We start from the raw sequence: 19,542 nt of genomic DNA, 5'->3' as shown, positions 1-19,542 counted from the left end.
ATAGTACAGGTCCTAAAACTGCCACCCATTTCTACTTGTCTCAAGCTGTGGCCAAATCTCTCGTGCACTGTGACAGCCAATTCTGTGAACAACTGACTCATAAAAGGCCAGTGAAAGAAGAACACAGACTGGAAACAGTTTTAAAAAAGTCTATTCAGTCCCAAATCAAAGGACACCTGCCTGTTAAGATAAAGGACAGAGCAAGCACTGAAGATCCAGGTAAATATATTTAAAATGCAAATTATACCAGCCCTCAACAAACACCAAGAAGTCAACAAAATGATCTAAGTATTAAAAAGAAAAAACAAAACAAACAAACAAAAAATCCCAAAAACCCCAAACCACTCTTTCTCTTCAACAAGGTGGCCAAGTAGCAGATGCCAACATGCAGATCTTCATGAAGACCCTAATGGGCAAGGCCATTACTCTTGAGATCGAGCCCAGTGACACTATCAATAATGATCCAAGACAAGGAAGGCATCCCACTGACCAGCAGAGCTGATATTCGCTGGCAAACAGTTGGAGGATGGCCACACCCTGTCCAACTACAACATCCAGAAAGAGTCCACCTTGTACCTGGTGCTGCATCTACACAGTGGCATCATCGAGTCATCTCTTTGTCACCTTGTCCAGAATTACAATTGTGACAAGATGATCTGCCACAAGTGCTACTCATGCCTGCACACAGTGTAGTCAACTGTTACAAGAAGTTCGGCCACTCCAACAACCTGAGCCCCAAAGAAGCTCAAATAAAGCTGGGGCCATACCTGGCCTGTGACCCTGTGACCAAATAAAATCCATTGACTGGGGCAAAAGAGAGAGAGAGAGAGAGAGAGAGAGAGAGAGAGAGAGAGAGAGAGAGAGAGAGAGAGAGAGAATGACAAAGAAAAATATCAAGCTGGGCACAGGACTTAAACCTAGCATTCAGAGACAGAGGGCAGGCACATCTCTGTAAGTCTGAAGGCAGCCTGGTCTACAAAGTGAGTTCCAGGACAGCCAGGGCTATACAGAAAACCCTGACTCTAAAACAAAACAAAACTCTGACAATTAGCTTTCCTGTGTAAAACCATTATGACTCTTTAGAATATCCAACAAAAATTCATGTATTGGTGGCAAGAAAATACACTGTTAACTATGAATACTCTATGCTGGTACAGCTCACCAGACCAACCCACATTTGGAAAACAGCTGTGTAAGAAATATAGTAAGACACACATTTAAACAACTAACATTATTGGATTTTGTACTAAAAACTGAGATCTTACGAGTAAACTGTAGTGGTTTGGCTTGATGCTGCTTGTATATTATTGTTCATATTGGTTCCTCAAGAAGAGTTGACCCCACCCCCACAAGCAGAGCATCATGTACTTAGGTGATGCTATGTGAACCTTCTCTCCACTTTAATAGGTCAATAAAAGTTTAGAGCCTATGATTGCGTAGTGGATAGGAAAGGTGCGACTGGAGGCTCAGGAGTGGGTGGCAGGTAGAAGGAGAAAAAGAGAGAAGGAAGAGGAGAGAAGGAAGCCACTATGCAGCAGAATCATGTGGCTGGGAGAAACCAGAAGTAATAAGGAGTCTTAGAATTGGGAAATAAGTTAGTATTGTATTAGATATGCCCAATCTAGGCATATAATTTATAATTAAAATATTTGGATTGTGTGTCTTTTACATGGGTTGTTAGGGTTGGAAATTTTAGTAACAAATTGACAAACCCATGTCTGGCTTAGAACTGAAGTAACCCAATACAGAAATCCACCCCCAACCCACTCAATATTAACAACTAGAGCTTCACTCTAAAGCTGCTTCAGGGTGGACATTAAGCATGAGTCTAAAGGGTGTACAGAGAGCTAACTGAGAGGCTCCCTGCCCAAGCCCCAAGCAAACCTAGGCAACCAGAGTTAGCACACCAGCCCTGAGCTGGGACACAATGTGGCGCCAATGCAACAACATAGTTGGGGTTCCCTGAGTCTGAGAGAAAAAAAAGGACAGGAAGTCAAGGTTGCCTGAGATGAGGCCTTCACAACTGAAAATTAGCAACTGAAAACACAGCAGGTATCTTTCCAAAGCTTTCTCACAGATAACAATGGGCTGATCTAGGCATCTCTCTCCCAAGTCAACCTTCCCATGCACACTTTGATTTCCAACATCCCTCCACTTCTAAACAGGGCACAGGACACAGGTAGCAAGACCAGCTCTCTCAACTGCTTACACTGCAGGCTGTGTAAGATCAATACACAGGCTGAAGGCTATACAGGACAGTAAAAGACCTAAAGGGCTCAAAACACAAAAGCCAAGGTTCTTTGTACAGTCAGCCCCTCCCTACTAGTGAAAGAATCTGAAAGGACCTTAATGTCCTAAATCAAACACCAGAAGGAAACAAAGATAAAAGAAACTTCAGACCAAATATAAGAATTAAAATTGTACCACTGCACTCTTTTCCTCCTTTGCTTTTTGCCACATAAGGTGCCATAGAGAATTGAGGAGTTTCTTAAGTAGTGAATATAAAAAGCAGTGATTTTGTTTTTAACATTCTTAGCTTCTCAGAGTATATATGACCAAAGTCTAAGAAATTAAATTTGCCAAGGTAAGTTGAAGAAAATTTTTGCATTTTCTACAGGCTAACTCTAAAAGCTGTACCAGGATCCACTCTGACGTAACACTTTACCAGCAAAACTTGTAATTATAAACAGTATGATCTGCTCTCGTTAAGCAAATATTTTGATTGATTAATACTTAACTTTAACTCAACGAATAAATAAAATAGTTAGATTCAGTCATCACAGAGACCACAACAGTACAATTAATACAGTAATGAAAATGGAGCTCTACCTTATGTCTATATAACAAGTAACTATAGTAAGGACTAAAGAGGGCTAATATTGCACATACCTTAAGAGGCATGGACCTGGGCTGGAGTGATAGCTCAGTGGATAAGAGGGCCTGAGTTCAATTCCCAACAACCACATGGTGGCTCACAACCATCTGTAATGGGATCTGATGCCCTATCCTGATGTGTCTGAAGACAGCTACAGTGTACTCATGTTAATTAATTAATTAATTAATTAGCCATGGACCCAGAGAAACAAGGTGAAATCATATAAACCAGTATGAAGACAACCAGGCAATCAAGCACAGTGATATATGAAGAGATCTTAAATGAGAAATATGTATCAGTCAACTGCACAGGTTAAAAAAAAAATGACACTGACATACATATTGACAGCAACTTGCTGTCAATTGGGGGCAAACATACACAACTATGACCATCAAGAAGACTCAAAATTAAGAAAAATTTGGGTAGTAATACTCAATAAAGAAAGACAAGTGCTAAAATGATCAGAAAGGAATAAGTCTAGATTGGGTAAAAGAAAAGTCAGAAAGAAATTATTTGGTATAAAAAAAAAGAAAATAAAATTAAATAAATAAATAAATAATTGGGGGCCAGAAACAGATGGAACAATCTCACTGGGCAAAAAAAGTAGGTGAATAGGTGTCTTACACTTTTATTGCTGTGAAGAGACACCATTACTGAGTCAACTTTGATAAGGAAAACTGACATTGGGCTGGCTTACACTCTCAGAAGTTTAGTCCATTATTGCCATGGTGGGAAGCATGGCAGCATTCAGGGAGGCATCGTGCTGGAGAAGGAGCTGAGAGTTCTACATCTTCACCTGAAGGCAGGAGCAGGAGACTGTGTCGACACTGGTCATAGCTTGGATATAAAGGCCTCACAGCCCACTTTCCCAGTGACCCACTTCCTCCAACATGGCCACACATACTCCAACAAGGCCCCACCTCCTAATAGTGCCACTCCTTATACTACAAGCATTCAAGCATATGAGCCTATGGTGGTCATTCCTATTCAAATCTTCACAGACAGGGAGTTCATAGCTAAAACTATATAAAAATTAAAATTTCCAACCCACAAGACAAATTACTCATTCATTCCAGAGACTAGACCCAGGAAGAGTAGATAGAGCTGGTAGAAGAGGCAACCAACACAAAGGGGTAACTTGGTGATACCCTTTCTAGGCTGACAATTATGGCCCTTTCCTGACCTTCTTTGACAAATCCAAAAATGTCCTCTGCTATGTATGTACCCTTTCTCAAGCAAGAAAAAACAGATCTTTCTCTAGGAAATCACAAGCATGCACCGCAAAGGACCTCAGGGCCAACCCTAATCCTGAGTTCCTGCATGAAGACCCTGAGAGATGAAGTGAAGCCTGGGATACTTGTACAGAGTCCAAGGTGTTGGAAGCGCCAAAGCTGTGATTTCTGCCAGGGAGAGTTGCTTACATGGGATAGAACCAGCCTGGAAGAGATATATTTTACAGGCAGAAAGATGGAGGGATGGTGCCATCTAAGCCTCCGATATCAGATATTAAGCTAGAGACCTGGTTCTCAACCTTCCTAATGCTGCGACCCTTCAATACAATTCCTTGTGTTGTGGTGAACCCAACCATAAAATTATCTTTGTTGCTACTTCATAACTGTAATTTTGCTACTGTCATGAATCATAATGTAAATATATGTTTACAGATGGTCATAGGGAGCCCCTGTAAATATGTCATGACCCACAGGTGGGAAGTCTGACCTAGGGGACTTTATGTTTACGTGCTGTATTATCAGTCTTGCTTGGTCCAGCGTTTTCTGACTATGCCCCCATTCCCCCTTTTAGGAAATAGTAATATATATCTTTTCCATTGTATGTTGAAATTAATTCACTTTTTGAATTCACAGGGTTTTATCGAGACTGTGGGAGACCATAGGGACTTCTGAAGTAGGATTAAATATACTTCGTATTATAACAATGGCCTTTGGAGCCTGGGAGGGAAATGTGGTGGTTTGAATGAGAATATCTCCCATAGGCTCAAATGTCTGAACCCTGGTGGTGACTTTACAGGCTATACCTTGCTAGGGGCTAGCTCTGAGGCTAGTATATATTGACTAGCCCCAATTCCTGTTCACTCTCTCTGCTTCATATTTGGGGTTTAACATGTGATCTCTCAGCGCCCTGCCATGATGGTCTCATGGAAGCCCAACCAAAATAAACTCTTCCATAAACTGACATGGTCATGGTATTTCATTATAGCAACAGAAAAGTAAATAAGTCAGGCTATAAGTAACTGAAGATTAAAACAATTTTTTCTTAATCTTAAAAAGTTCATGATAAAATTGGGCACAAAACCAGTAAAAAGCACTCAACATCTCTAACCATTAATATAGATATCAATTCCTCTAAATATTGCAGTGTCCCATTCTCCTGCTTAACAGAACAAACGGTTCCTCCAGCTTCTTGAACAAGGCAGCCAGGTGCTCATCCTACAACCAAGTAAAGACATTCCAATAAACAGCAGGTACAGCTCCCTGCCACAAAAATAACTTTAAAATCCCAACACACTTACAAATACAATTTCATGTTTTTCACACTGTTTTGATTAGTTTGCTTTTTTCTCCATCTTTATTAATTTGGGTATTTCTTATTTACATTTCAATTGTTATTCCCTTTCCTGGTTTCCAGGACAAAATCCACCTAAACCCTCCCCCTCACCTTCTATATGGGTGTTCCCCTCCCCATCCTCCCCCCCATTACAACCCTCCCCCCAACTATCACATTCAATGGGGATTCAGCCTTGGCAGGACCAAGGGCTTCCCCTTCCACTGGTGCTCTTACTACATTATTCATTGCTACCTATGCAGTTGGAGCACAGGGTCAGTCCATGTACACTCTTTGGGTACTGGCTTAGTCCCTGGAAGCTCTGGTTGGTTGGCATTGTTGTTCATATGGGATCTCAACCCCCTTCAAGCTTTTTTTTTTTTTTTTTGTATCTATCGTGTCAAGTCAGGAGAGGAAGAGAAGAAAGGAGAGAGAGAGAGAGAGAGAGAGAGAGAGAGAGAGAGAGAGAGAGAGAAAGAAGAGTGAGAGTCTCCTGTAGCTTTATTCACCTCTTATATACCCAAGTTCTCCAGGTAGAAAATATCTGGGAAGCACAGTGGGAAACCCTGGCTCGTGACTACGTGGCTCATGACTTCAGTCCCCTTCAAGCTTATTAAGTCTTTTCTAAGATTCCTTCAATGGGGATCCATTCTCAGTTCAGTGGTTTGCCGCTGGCATTCGCCTATTTGCTGTATTCTGGGTGTGTCTCTCAGCAGAGATCTACATCCGGTTCCTGGCGGCCTGCACTTCTTTGCTTCATTTATGTGGGGCAGGCTCTGAATGGGTGTTCCTTCTGCCTCTGTTCTAAACTTTGCCTCCCTATCCCCTCCCAAGGGTATTCTTATTCCCCTTTTAAGAAGGAGTGATGCATTCGTATTTTGGTCATCCTCCTTGGGTTTCATGTGTTCTGTGCATCTAGGGTAATTCGAACATTTGGGTTAATATCCACTTATCAATGAGTGCATACCATGTGTGTTTTTCTGTGATTGGGTTACCTCACTCAGGATGGTAGTTTCCAGTTCCATTCATTTGCCTATGAATTTCATAAAGTCATTGTTTTTGATAGCTGAGTAGTATTCCATTGTGTAGATGTACCACTTTTTTTGTATCCATTCCTCGGTTGAAGGGCATCTGGGTTCTTTCCAGCTTCTGGCTATTTTAAATAAGGCTGCTTGAAACAGAGTGGAGCATGTGTCTTTGTTATATGTTAGGGTATGTTTTGGGTATCGGCCCGAAAGAGGTATAGCTGGGTCCACAGGTAGTTCAAAGTCTAATTTTCTGAGGAACCTCCAGACTGATTTCCAGAATGGTTGTACCAGTCTGCAATCCCACCGAAAAAGGAGGAGTGTTTCTCTTTCTCCACATTCTCGCCAGCATCTGCTGTTACCTGAGTTTTTGATCTTAGGCAGTCACTGGTGTGAGGTGGAATCTCAGGGTTGTTTTGATTTGCAGTTCGCTTGTGACTAAAGATGTTGAACATTTCTTTAGGTGTTTCTCAGTCATTCGGCATTCCTCAGTTGTGAATTCTTTGTTTGGCTCTGAGCCCTATTTTTTAATATGGTTATTTGTCTCCCTGTCGTCTAATTTCATGAGTTCTTTGTATATTTTGGATATGAGCCCTCTATTGGTTGTAGGATTAATAAAGATCTTTTCCCAATCTGTTGGTTGCCATTTTGTCCTTACAACTGTGTCCTTTGCCTTATATAAGCTTTGCAGATTTATGAGATCCCATTTGTCGATTCTTGATCTTAGAGCATAAGCTATTGGTGTTTTGTTCAGGAAATTTTCTCCAGTGCCCATGTGTTCGAGGTTTTCCCCCACTTATTCTTCTATAAGTTTGAGGGTATCTGGTTTGATGTGGAGGTCCTTGATCCACTTGGACTTAAGCTTTGTACAGGGTGATAAGAATGGATAGATGTGCATTCTTCTACATGCTTACCTCCATTTGAACCAGCACCATTTTCTGAAAATGCTATCTTTTTTCCTTGGCTCCTTTGTCAAAAATTAAGCGACCATAGGTGTGTGGGTTCATTTCTGGGTCTTCAATTCTATTCCACTGGTCTATCTGTCTGTCTCTATACCAATACCATACAGTTTTTTATCAGTATTGCTCTGTAATACTGCTTGAGTTCAGGGATAGTGATTTTCCCACAAATCTTTTTATTGTTGAGTATAGTTTTAGCTACCCTGGGCTTTTTTGCTATTCCGGATGAATTTTCAAGTTGTTCTGTCTAACTCTATGAAGAATTGGCTTGGAATTTTGATGGGGATTGCATTGAAACTGAAGCAGTCATTAAAAGTCTTCCAACCAAAAAGAGCCCAGGTCCAGTTTGGTTCAGTGCAGAATTCTATCAGACCTTCATAGAAGACCTCATACCAATACTATCCAAACTATTCAATGAAATTGAAACAGGTGGAGCACTACCGAATTCCTTCTATGAAGCCACAATTACTCTTATTCGTAAACCATACAAAGACCCAACAAAGAAAGAGAACTTCAGCCCAATTTCCCTTATGAATATCAACACAAAATACTCAATAAAATTCTTGCAAATCGAAACCAGGAGCATATCAAAACAATCACCCATCATGATCAAGTAGGCTTCATTCCAGGGATGGTTTAACACACTGAAAACCATCAACATCATCCACTATATAAACAAACTGAAAGATAAAAACCACATGATCATTTCATTAGAGGCTGAGAAAGCATTTGACAAAATACAACACCCCTTCGTGATAAAGTTCTTGGAAAGAACAGGAATTCAAGGCCCATACCTAAAGATAGTAAAAACCATATACAGCAAACCCGTAGCTAGTATTAAACTAAATGGAGAGAAACCTGAAGCAATCCCACTAAAATCGGGGACTAGACAAGGCTGCCCACTCTCTCCCTACTCATTCAATATAGTTCTTGAAGTTCTAGCCAGAGCAATCGGACAACAAAAGGAGATCAAAGGGATACAGATTGGAAAGGAAGAATTCAAAATATCATGATTTGCAGACAATATGATTGAATACTTCAGTGATCCCAAAAGTTCACCAGAGAACTACTAAACCTGATAAACACCTTCAGCAAAGTGGCTGGGTATAAAATTAACTCAAACAAATCAGTAGCCTTCCTCTACACAAAAGAGAAAGAAGCAGAGATAGAAATTAGGGAAATAACACCCTTCATAGTAGTCCCAAATAATATAAAATACCTCGGTGTGACTTTAACCAAGCAAGAGAAAGACCTGTATGATAAGAACTTCAAGCCTCTGAAGAAAGAAATTGAAGAAGATCTAAGAAGATGGAAAGATCTCCCAAACTCATGGATTGGCAGGATTAATATAGTAAAGATTAGTTTGCCTTTAAAGTCAAGCTATAGGCGACAACCAAGCTATAGGTGACAACAAGTGGTATACTTTGTCCAAACTGCAAACAACTTACTTTTACTGATTAGTAAATTTTATATGTTCTTTGTATTTTTCAAAAATTAGAAACATGAAGAGAAAATGTTTTGCTATATACAGATGATTAACTAATAACACTATGTACTAGATACTTATATGTTTTTCCTAATTCGCAGTATTACTAGCAATGCTGAGCTAAACAAAAATATATTGAATTGTTCTGTGCAAGAATATCTACTTCCTCCGAACAAAATTTTTGAGAGTAAAATTAACTTTAAAGGTTAGAATTTTTGAGCAGTGAAAATATATTCTACCTGAAGCCATATTATGAACTAAAATTAACAAAAATTATCTAGATATGTAAATATCTTTATTCATTAAAACACAGCCTTTTTCCCAGCCATGATTTTCAGATTTCATCCTCCAACAACACCGCCTCATGGTAGGCGGAGATTCTGTACGGAGAGAAAAAAAAAAGTCAGTTTTATACCATAACGTACTCTTCATTGATATTTTATCAAGGGAAATGGGAAATTTGAAAACTCAAATGTCCAATTAACGAAAGACAAAAGTATAATCCCAAGTAAGCCTTATCAAAATGTGTTCTTTTCAGGTTGCTTTATCATTGCAGTCTGTCCAGAGAACATCCTCCCTACACTTTTAGTCTCATATTTAAACACTTTCCAACTTTCTACTTGTAATCCGGGTCAATGGGGAATCTATGCCCTCCTGAATAACACTTAACATCCACTTTGCATCAAACAACAATAAATCAAACTGTCACTTACTTGTTACCATTAATTAGTTAAACAGTCTACTAAAATATTCCCTGTGTCATCTGACCTAAAATGACTCTTAAACTGTATCATAGAAGCCACTCAAGAAAACACACATAGTATAACACATCTGCTAAACAAAATTCACCCCCAAGAAATTCATTAAAAGATCTACATAAGGGACTTCTTAGTGTGATAACAAATTTAATACATGAGGTTGATACAAAATACATAAAGGAGTATTACTTGGTGCAGACCCATGCCAAGATGTGCTCTTGAGAAATGATTACATGCAAGAAATCAGGGGTAAGAAGGTGTGGAGGCGGTGAGGGCCTGGAGACTGTGTAGAAGCAGGCGGGCAAGAGCAGAGCCATGAGGGCAGAGAAGGGAAGACAAGGTCAGAGGACAGAAAACACTGGCATTCTTTTTTTTTTTTTTGGTTCTTTCTTTCGGAGCTGGGGACCGAACCCAGGGCCTTGCGCTTCCTAGGTAAGCACTCTATCACTGAGCTAAATCCCCAGCCCCAACATTGGCATTCTTAATGCAACACTTAACCGTACTATACAACACCAAGGTTACCAGATCCTGGCATGTCTCAAGCTCCCAGCTTAGGGACTAACTAGTCAGCTAGTTAAGTCATTGTTGGATCAAAAGAGGCACAAAGTTAAATTTTTCTAGGTACAAGTTAGGCCACCACTGCATTAACTTTCACAAATTAATGCAACATTTACATTCTTTCTGTAATTCTCTAAGATTATATCAAAGACTATTATATGAAGCCTTCACTATCAAAGTCAAACTAGCTTTGGTAAGATTTATAAGAATCTTTAACACTTAAAACATATTTTATCCACACACATGACTCCTACTTTTTGAAATGCCTTTTGATTTGGTTTCTCTTTCTGACATTTGTATTAACGACATATTATATACGTGAAAAATGGCTAAAGACACACGGACGTTGTCAGCTAAGTCCTAGAAGTGAGAAAGACAATTAAAAGTTTTAGGGGCATATGTAAAAGGCCCTGAGAATAAATTACTATTTCTGTGGACTTTGCTCTTAAATTTGCTCTAGGCGGGTACCAGGGTATTCCATGGTGTGTTCCTTATCAAGCCCAGAATTGCCAGATGTATGTCATAAATTCTCCTTAAGAGGATTATTCGTTAGTCTTCATCCCTTAAGAGCCAAAGAAATTCCTATTGCATAATGACTGGTTCAAAGAAACTCTGAATCTATACACATACTTTTAACAGACTTGAACATTCTGCTAATGTGTATGTGGCAGTCATTAAATGTAACAACATGTAGTCATATGCATGAGAATGTCCTCACAGACTCTGATATTTAGACACCTAGCTGGTGGTGCTGTTTGGAAGGGATTAAGAGGTATGGCCTTGCTGGAAGAAGCATGTCCCAGGAGGGAAGCTTTGAGAGGTAAAGATTGTTGTATATCCAGTCTGCTCTCTCTGCTTCTGCTCACCACCATGCTTCCCATCAAGATGTCTATTAAACTATAAACAAAGTTACTTTCTCATGGGAAAAGCAACAGGAAGGTCTCTTTCTCAGGTTTGCAGCTTACTTGGCAGAGCACCAGGATTCTCTGCTTGAGAAAGTCTGCTTCCTTGGTCTCAGTTTGCTTAGAATGACAAACACCCTAGGTTGCCTGCAAGCTGGCAAGCTGGGAACAGTGTCCTCATGCCATTTCTCTACAAATAATAAAATATATCTTCAAACTTAAAGCCATGTATGGTGTATTACACCTTTAATTTCAGTGTCTGGGAGGTAAAATGAGGAGAATCAGAAGTTCAAGGCTAGCCCCATGTATATAATGAGCTCAGGACCAGCCTCAACTTCAGAACCCTAGTCTCAGTTCTTAAAAAATGAATAAATAAAGGAAAAATAAGTGAGAAATAAAAAATAATAACAATTCATTTGATTATTCATTTAAGAGCACAGTATGCCCACCAAAGTTTCTGCTGTGAAAAGCCAGTGAGAAAATCCTTATAGATGGTGTAATAAGGAGGGTATCAACTCTGACACTGAGAAAGATGCTAAGGCTGTGGATATGCATCAGGGGTGCAGCACTTGCCTGTCATTGAGGAGGCTGTGGGTTTGGTGTCAATAATTAAGGAAAAATGCAAAACCAAGCAAGCCCCACAAGAAACTAAAACTATGTTTTCTATAAAAAGTTGTCCCAAGGCAATGTCACTTCCTAAGTAGTGGAAATTAATGAAATAAATATCTGAAGAGAACAAAATTTACAAATACCTGCTACTTCCCCCAATGGGATTCTTTCCTCTCTGAGAATAATCTGTCAACTCCAGAGGAGTGGCTGAAGAACAGCCATAATTTTGACAAACACCACACGAAAGGAATGAGAACTGGAGTTGAAGAATCTTCCAAAAATACTGATCTGTATATTACCAAAAAGAACCGAGGCTTGAGAGATGTCTCAGTGGGTAAGAGCCCTGACTGCTCTTCCAGAGGTCCTGAGTTCAATTCCCAGCAACCTCATGGTAGCTCAGATCAGCCCTGTAATGAGATCTGATGCCCTCTTCTGGTGTGTCTGAAGAGAGTGACAGTGTACTTACATACATAAGATAAATAAATTAATTTAAAAAAAAGAAATAAGAACAAACTAGAAGTAAACAAACCAAGTTTTCCAGAAATTAAACCCCTGACAACTTCTACTAAAAGGCCAAATACAAGGCAAGTGATACATTTCTCCACACTTGCATTGATACTCATTGCCCTAGTTAGGGTTATTATCACTGTGCTGAAACACTGAAGCAAGTTGCAGAGGAAAGAGTGTATTTGCCTTACACTTCCACTTGGTAATCCATCACTGAAGGAACTTGGGACAGGAACCCCAACATGGTAGCAACCTAGAAGCAGGAACTGGTACAGTGGTCAAACAGTGGTGCTGCTTACTGGCTTCCTCAGCTTGCTTTGTTATACAGCCCAGGACCACCAGGCCAGGGGTGGCCACACCCACAACAGCCTGGGCCCTCCTGTATAAATCACTGAAATAACACCCTATAAGCTTGATAAATAAAAATAAAACCGGATCTTATTGGGAAGCATTTTCTTAATCGAGGTTCCCTCCTTTATGATGACTATAGCCTAGATTGAGGTGACATAAACATGGAGAGCATATTCATATGTACATGTTCATATTTCACTGAAACCAACAAGAATCTTGTTTCACATACTCAAATATTATCATGAAAATATATTAAATTGCCATTAACTGTACATGTGTTTGGGTAGCAAAGAGTGTTTCAGTCCAGCCAGGACTACAGAATGTTGGGGTAGAAATCTCATTTCGCATCCAGACAAACCACAATGGGACAACAAGGTTCCATGTGGAAATGTTTAATGAGAGAAGAGTAGAAGAGGAGAGGAGTAAAGACCGGCCATGAGCATGTGGAGGGAAAGGGGAAGGAGAATGGGGAGAGAAGGGACAAAGGGGAAGAGGGGAGGCAGGGCAAGAACAAGAAGCAAGAAAGGAAGAGAGTAAGAGAATGAGGAGGGGACAAGAATCCCCTTTTATAGTGCCAGGCATACCTGGCTGTTACCAAGTAACTGTGGGAGTGGAGCTTAGACAGAAAACTAACACATAGTGAGAACCTGTTTCCAAGAAAAAAAAACAAAAACAAAAAACAAACAAGGAAAATGAACGAAAAAGTTTTTTCCAGGACTGAGGAGATGCTTCAGTAGAGAAGAGAATATAATACTCTTTCAGAGGATCAGAGTTTGGCCAAAGCAAACACATCTAGCAGCTCACATCCACCTGACTCAGCTCCAAGAGCTCAGACACACTCTCTGGATGCCAGCACCTTCATTCCCATGTGTGCATACCCACCATCACTACCAAGCTGCTACTACATACACATGCATATTATTAAAATAAAATAAAACGTTTTTAATAGAAAAAATTCTGAAAATTCAGTCTCAAACTCTGAACACATATATCACAAATTCTCTCCTAAAAGTAGTATAGGAAAAAACAACAGCATTTGGACCTCATTGATAGCAACAAGAACCATGTAGTATGTGGAAAATTACTACAAATCATTCATAGGATTATACTGTATGAGGTGTCATGGTATAAAAGCATAAATTTCTGCTAATCCATAACGATCACCAGAAAAGAAATAGTTTATCGATGTCTCTGTGGTCTTATCTATAGAGAGGTTCCTCACTCCACAAGACTTGTCTGTTTATTTAAATAATCTTTGTCTAAAGGGAAGAGGGCAATGGATTAGGATACAAATAACATGATGAGGCAAAACATGATGTTCAAAAAATGAGGTTTTTCTTCCTGTTCCAAGCAACTTTTGCAATTACAATGTGTCCTCTTTACTATGCTGACTCATTAGGAAGCAATGGTTCTGTATTGACAAGTCATCAATTATAAAGCTAGACTTGTAGGCAAAAACCACCTTGTTTGAGGTGATTGGGTTTCCAAAGCTAATTGTATGGTGTTTGCTCATCTCAGGTGAGCATCAGTGAGAAACAGTGTCTAAAATACAATGTACAAAATTATTCAGCGCACAACTTCTCTGTATTCTGCAGCATTAACAGAGAAACTATCAATGATGATGTCAAATACTTAAGCTTAAAAGTAAATTAGACATGAACTCATAAATCTACAACACATTATGCCCATCATTTGGGGAATGTCCTCAAAACACTTTAGTGATTTTATCACAGGATTCTATCCTGTCAGTGCAGAGCAAAAATCATATTGGAACAGACTTAGAATCCCTTTGAAAACGATACAAAACATAAAGTTACTTAAAGGCACCATCCAACCGCTACAGAGAGACACAATGGAAAGGATTTACTAATGAAAGACCTCAGCTCAGATCTTAGTCAAAGGACTGCCACCTTAGCTATTATACAGGGTATATTCAAGAGCAGTGAGCCTCAGATCTCTTCACCTTTTAACAAGAAATGTGACTGACTAGTGATCAGAAAATCCGCATGTGGGGCCATATGTGGATATTAGGTAGTGATGTGACCAGAGTAAAGAGAACTGAATGTAAACATGTCAAGCAAGGAGGGTTCCATTGTTTAATCCTGTCTTTAGCAGTCTTTTTCTTATTTAAGTTTTAGATTTAAGTTCTGAATAGAGTCTCCTCAAGGTTTAAAAGTAAAAGAGTTTTGAACAGATGAGACTGATTTAAACTAGTCAGCTAAAAATAGTGTAAAATTCCTCAGTGTAGGGTTGCGTGAGTCCCATGTCCACTCTGCCACAGGGCAAGGCTGCAATAGGCGGGATGCGGGAGATGACTGCACTTATCCCATCGAGCAGTGGTTATATGGGAAGTCAAGGGACACTGCTCTGGGGGGATGAAATGTAGTCTGAGGCACAGGACCACTGGAGCTGCCTGAGGGATTGGGGAGGTTCCTTGGGCCTGCAACAAGGCAGGGGCTGTCTGGTTCTTATGCTCTTAGGCATCCAGGTGCCCGTGAATGCCACAGAAGAGTTGAGAATGGAGTTGGGGCCTATGGAACTGGATCTAGTCCTGGGCTGAAGGGGAAAGAAGGGGGCCTCTAGCTGGTCCTTTGAGGAGAGGCTTTGGCTTGGTGAGGGGGGGCTTGGTTTGGCTTGGTTGTAGTGGTTTCTGTGGCTGGGAGAGCAGGGAGTCCTTCTGCAGGAGATTAGATGCTGGCTCTGTAGTCTAAGGCCTTCTCTGTGGCTTACCATGGCGCATCCCAATAAAATGAGGCAGTCCATGGTTTTACGATATTTATCGACATGGTGAAAAGTGAATGATTAAAACCGTACCCCACTTCTTAGGGTGGACTTGCGATTAAGTACCTTTTGAAGAGTGAAATATCTAGGAAGAAAAGGTTATTGGCTAAGCCTCCAGGCCTTTGGGACCTCATTAAAATGGAGATCTGTCTTGAGTCTATGAGACCACAGGCCATGTCCTCTACCTGTGGAGGGACTTGAAGCATTACCCTTCTGTGACTGATGGCCATGAATCTATGGAGGGCTGTGGGCTTGTGATCTGCCTAGTTTCCCAGGAATCAGGCGAAATGCCTACTGTCTCTTCAGTGTCACCGGGATTTCTAGCCTTAGTTCAACCAGGAACCAGGCTATCTTTCATCTACCACACAGTTCTTACTTCTTGTTTTCATATGACTCTATGAAAGTTGCCCAAAGTGCCTCAACAACTGAAAGGTTCTGTAGGCTAAAACTGTAAAGAAATATTAAGGCAAAAATATTAAATGTCAGCCAATCAGTGACTATAAAGTATAACTATTCCCTGTTCCATTCAACATACCAGAACAGTCAGCCAGCTGGCTTCCCTTCAATGGAAGGGGAATGATAGAGCAGCATGGATTTAGAATGTTTACAATAGGCTTCTTGCCTTACAGGATTACTAAAGCATGTGTCTGTCCCGCACGACCTCTCACCAGCAAGAATACGCGGGAACACACGAATCCTTCTGTAGCCAAAATGCTTATTATTTATTAATAATAGAGGGCGGCGGGGCGCCAGCATGGCGCGGCTTATATACACCCTAGCGCAGCGCATCCACACCTGATTGGTCGCTTACCCATGATCTCATTAGGCACGCCTCAGAGTGGGCAAAGACCTGGCACGAAGGCACTCTTGCACATGTGCACACAGTTAACTTCCTGAAAGGAAGTCGGCTGGCGCGGCAGAGGCCATCGCCATCTTGTAATGGCGAAACTATCTTGGCCTTCTATGTGGGGCGCAGTGGAAGCCAGTGCCATGTAGTGGTGGCGAATGTTATTGCGGCCCTCTACATCCCCCCCATATTATTTTATTAATAATCAATAAATTATTGTCTAGGCTGGTCTAGGTCCCTGCAATTACGTCCATCTGCTGTGGCTCCTGTCTTAGGTCGTTTGTCTATGTCACAGCCTTATCGAAGGGTAACCCTTTCGCCACCGGGTCCCGTGTACTGTGCATGAGGAAAGTTGTCCGTCTCTGGATACCACAGTGCTGTGTGACAGTAACTGTTAAATGACCTAGGGCGAACTCTAAAAGGAGGCCAGCCAGAAAATGAGTTAGTGGGGAAATCATGATCGCCCTATTGCGTGCACTGAGGAAACCTCAGCGATGTGGAAGGGCTGATCAAAGAATCATTGAGTCTCTCTCATCCCAGTGCAATGGATCCACAGATCCAGGGGGTGCAAGAGCAGAGAACTCAGATACCGACTAATTTTTGAAGATAGATAACCAAATTTTAGGGGAGGCCCCTTGTTCAATGGCCACAAGTGCTTGAGTGAAAGCGACCTTGTCACGTTTCTGTTGAGATCTGAGTTTGCAAACCAACCATAGCATGAACACTAATCCACAGCATAGGGCTGCACCAAACAGAGCCACTCCCGATAAGTAGTGGGCACCTCATTTGGTTCTCTTCAGCTGTTACCACCAAGGGCCGTAGTCAAGCCACTCCTATAATAAAATTCAGAATTCCCAATTGTTAGCAACTACTCCAGAAAGTTCACCCACTGTGCTTGTCTAACAATAGAATGGGGGAGGGTAACTCCAGACACTGTAGACACAATGGCTATAGCAGTAAATGGCTGCTACAATAGCAGCGAAAGTAACAAGGTCTTTCCCAGGACAGTTCAGGATCAGCCATTCTTTTCTGGAACAACCAGCAGGCAATGGAACCATGTCTGAGATCTGTATAACCAGGACAGAGTTCCCCAGTCCACAGCAGCTTTACGCAGGTGGCATTCCAGTGAAGCTACAGACTGCAAGATGACAACACCAGTTAAGGCAGCAAGAGTCACCAGGGGAATGAGGGGGGCAGCAACAGCTGGAGTCCAGTCTTCTCCAGCAAGCAGCAGTGCACAGAGGGTCAGAGAGCAGGCCACAATGGGACTGGACACACGCAGCGGTAACACTGACTGCAGCAATGCCAAAATCTCTGTGATGACAAAAGATGAGGGGGAATCTTCCATCTTCCTCTCAGGGCAGAATAATGACTCCAGGGACCCGAACCAGGAGAGCTGAATCTTTATGCAACCAGGATCAGCAAGTCTCACCAGCCACTCAGGCAGCTGGCACACACTTGTAGCATCCTGTAGAAAAAACAAAAACATTCCCTCTTCCCCAGATAAAATATCTGGACAGGATCATGTCAATATGTGGATCTCTCTATTTCACCTAGGCAGAAGTATGCCTAGTTGTAGGGTGCCATAAACTTTGGCATCCAAATTTTAAAATTGAAATAAAAGGAGCATTATTTAGCATACAGGGATAACTCCCCCTTTTTATTTATTAAGATATAGTAAAGGTATTATTTATTAAGGTAAGTCCTCGAGGATTAAATTGAGGACACTGAGCACTTGTATTTATAAATTGACTTGTATACCAAATTATTGTCTCTAGCATTATTGTTTTGGATATATAAAGAATGAGATTTTTTTGACTAATTGTTCCTATGTAAGGCCTATAATCTGCCTGGTATCATTGTCCTCCCTTGCTAAATGGTCCAGGCAATCCGGTTTGAGTTCTTAAATGTCCTATAAAGGAACAGTACTTAGTGTTCTTAACCACTAAGCCATCTCTCCAGCCCCTCACCAGCTTTATTTACCTAAACATAAGCATTAATTAGAAATGCCAAATTCTGTAAATATTGTCCAATTTCAGTCTTACTAGAAATCCCTGAGCTGGCAGGGTGAGGCTGGGAATTGAAAGTAAGCAGATGGAGTCTTCCTCTTTTCATATTAACTCCATTACCATTTTCAAAGAGCTGGGTCTATGGTTTTGTTTAGTTGTCTGAGCCAGAGCACTGAAAGGACAGTGAGTTGTCAGACAATTCACACTGAAATCACTCATTGGTTTTAAGTAGAAAACCTGTCTCTAATAAAGCATTAAGTAATTGAAATCAATTGTAAACCACAAGCCACACATTGGCTATCAGTATGTGAATTGAAAGCTTGATTTAAAAACGGTGGCTAAACCACGGATTTTAATAATCTGTGTTGAAGCAACAGAAACTCAAGAGAATAAACAAGTGATCCAATCATATATGTAGCCTTTTCATTAGATGAACCACCTATAAATACACTAAGCACATTTTCTATGGGGTGTATGCACACATATACAGGAAGTACAAAAGCATGTAAAGAGTAAAATTATCAATTTTGCCTGAAAAATTTGTATATGTAATAGGCCAAATATCAGTATTTTGTAATAACCAATTTGATTGCTGTTTGGAATAAGGTATGTTTCACCAGGTTTCTTTTTAAAATACTTCCATGACTCTAGCCTATAATTCTGTATTAACACAACTGAAGCTTTATCTCCAATGAGGATAACAAAGGCTTAAGTCCTCTGGTAAGGTGAAGTACTTTGGCAATAAACATATCCTTAGAAGTTTTGAATTAGTTTCAAATATTCTTTTCTGGAGTAGTGCAACAGCTACTCCCCAAATATTACAGCTCATTTTGAGAGCAGAAGTTTGTAGTAAAAATTTCCATATACACTGAAAGATTTAAAGTTCTAACTTTTTACATTGAAGAAGCAACAAAATTACATAATATAAGGATGTTAGCCATTCCTAATAATATCACTTTATGGGCTCTCTAAAATTATAAGCAAGCTCACGAAATGAAAACTCAAAATCAATCCTCTAAATCTATCTTGAAATGGCAGTTGGAGTAAACAAACTGGCTGTAGAGCTCTCACAAGTTTCAAAACCTCATCAATCCTTTGTAAATCCTGTAACAATCTCTACCTGTTTGATTTTTCTTAATTACAAATAAGTTTGAGTTAGTCAGTGTAACACTGGCAATCCTTATTCACAATCTTTCAGCTCTCCTTGTAACACCAGAGCACAGCCACAATTTTGGAAAGTCACCTGAGTTCTGAGTACTGACTAGGCAGCTGTTCTTGGGTCAGTGGAATTAGCACCAAAATACAGATAGCTT

General features: G+C 40.5%; 1 pseudogene; it reads left to right on the top strand.

Annotated features, from left to right (window-relative positions):
* The first annotated feature begins 385 nt into the window (after positions 1-385).
* On the top strand, positions 386-794 carry Uba52-ps25 (ubiquitin A-52 residue ribosomal protein fusion product 1, pseudogene 25; annotated as a pseudogene).
* The last annotated feature ends 18,748 nt before the right edge of the window (positions 795-19,542 follow it).

This window comes from Rattus norvegicus, chromosome 3, assembly GCF_021556685.1.
Source record: "Rattus norvegicus strain SHRSP/BbbUtx chromosome 3, alternate assembly SHRSP_T2T, whole genome shotgun sequence".
Lineage (NCBI taxonomy): Eukaryota > Metazoa > Chordata > Mammalia > Rodentia > Muridae > Rattus > Rattus norvegicus.
This window is presented reverse-complemented; position numbering and strand designations above follow the sequence as displayed.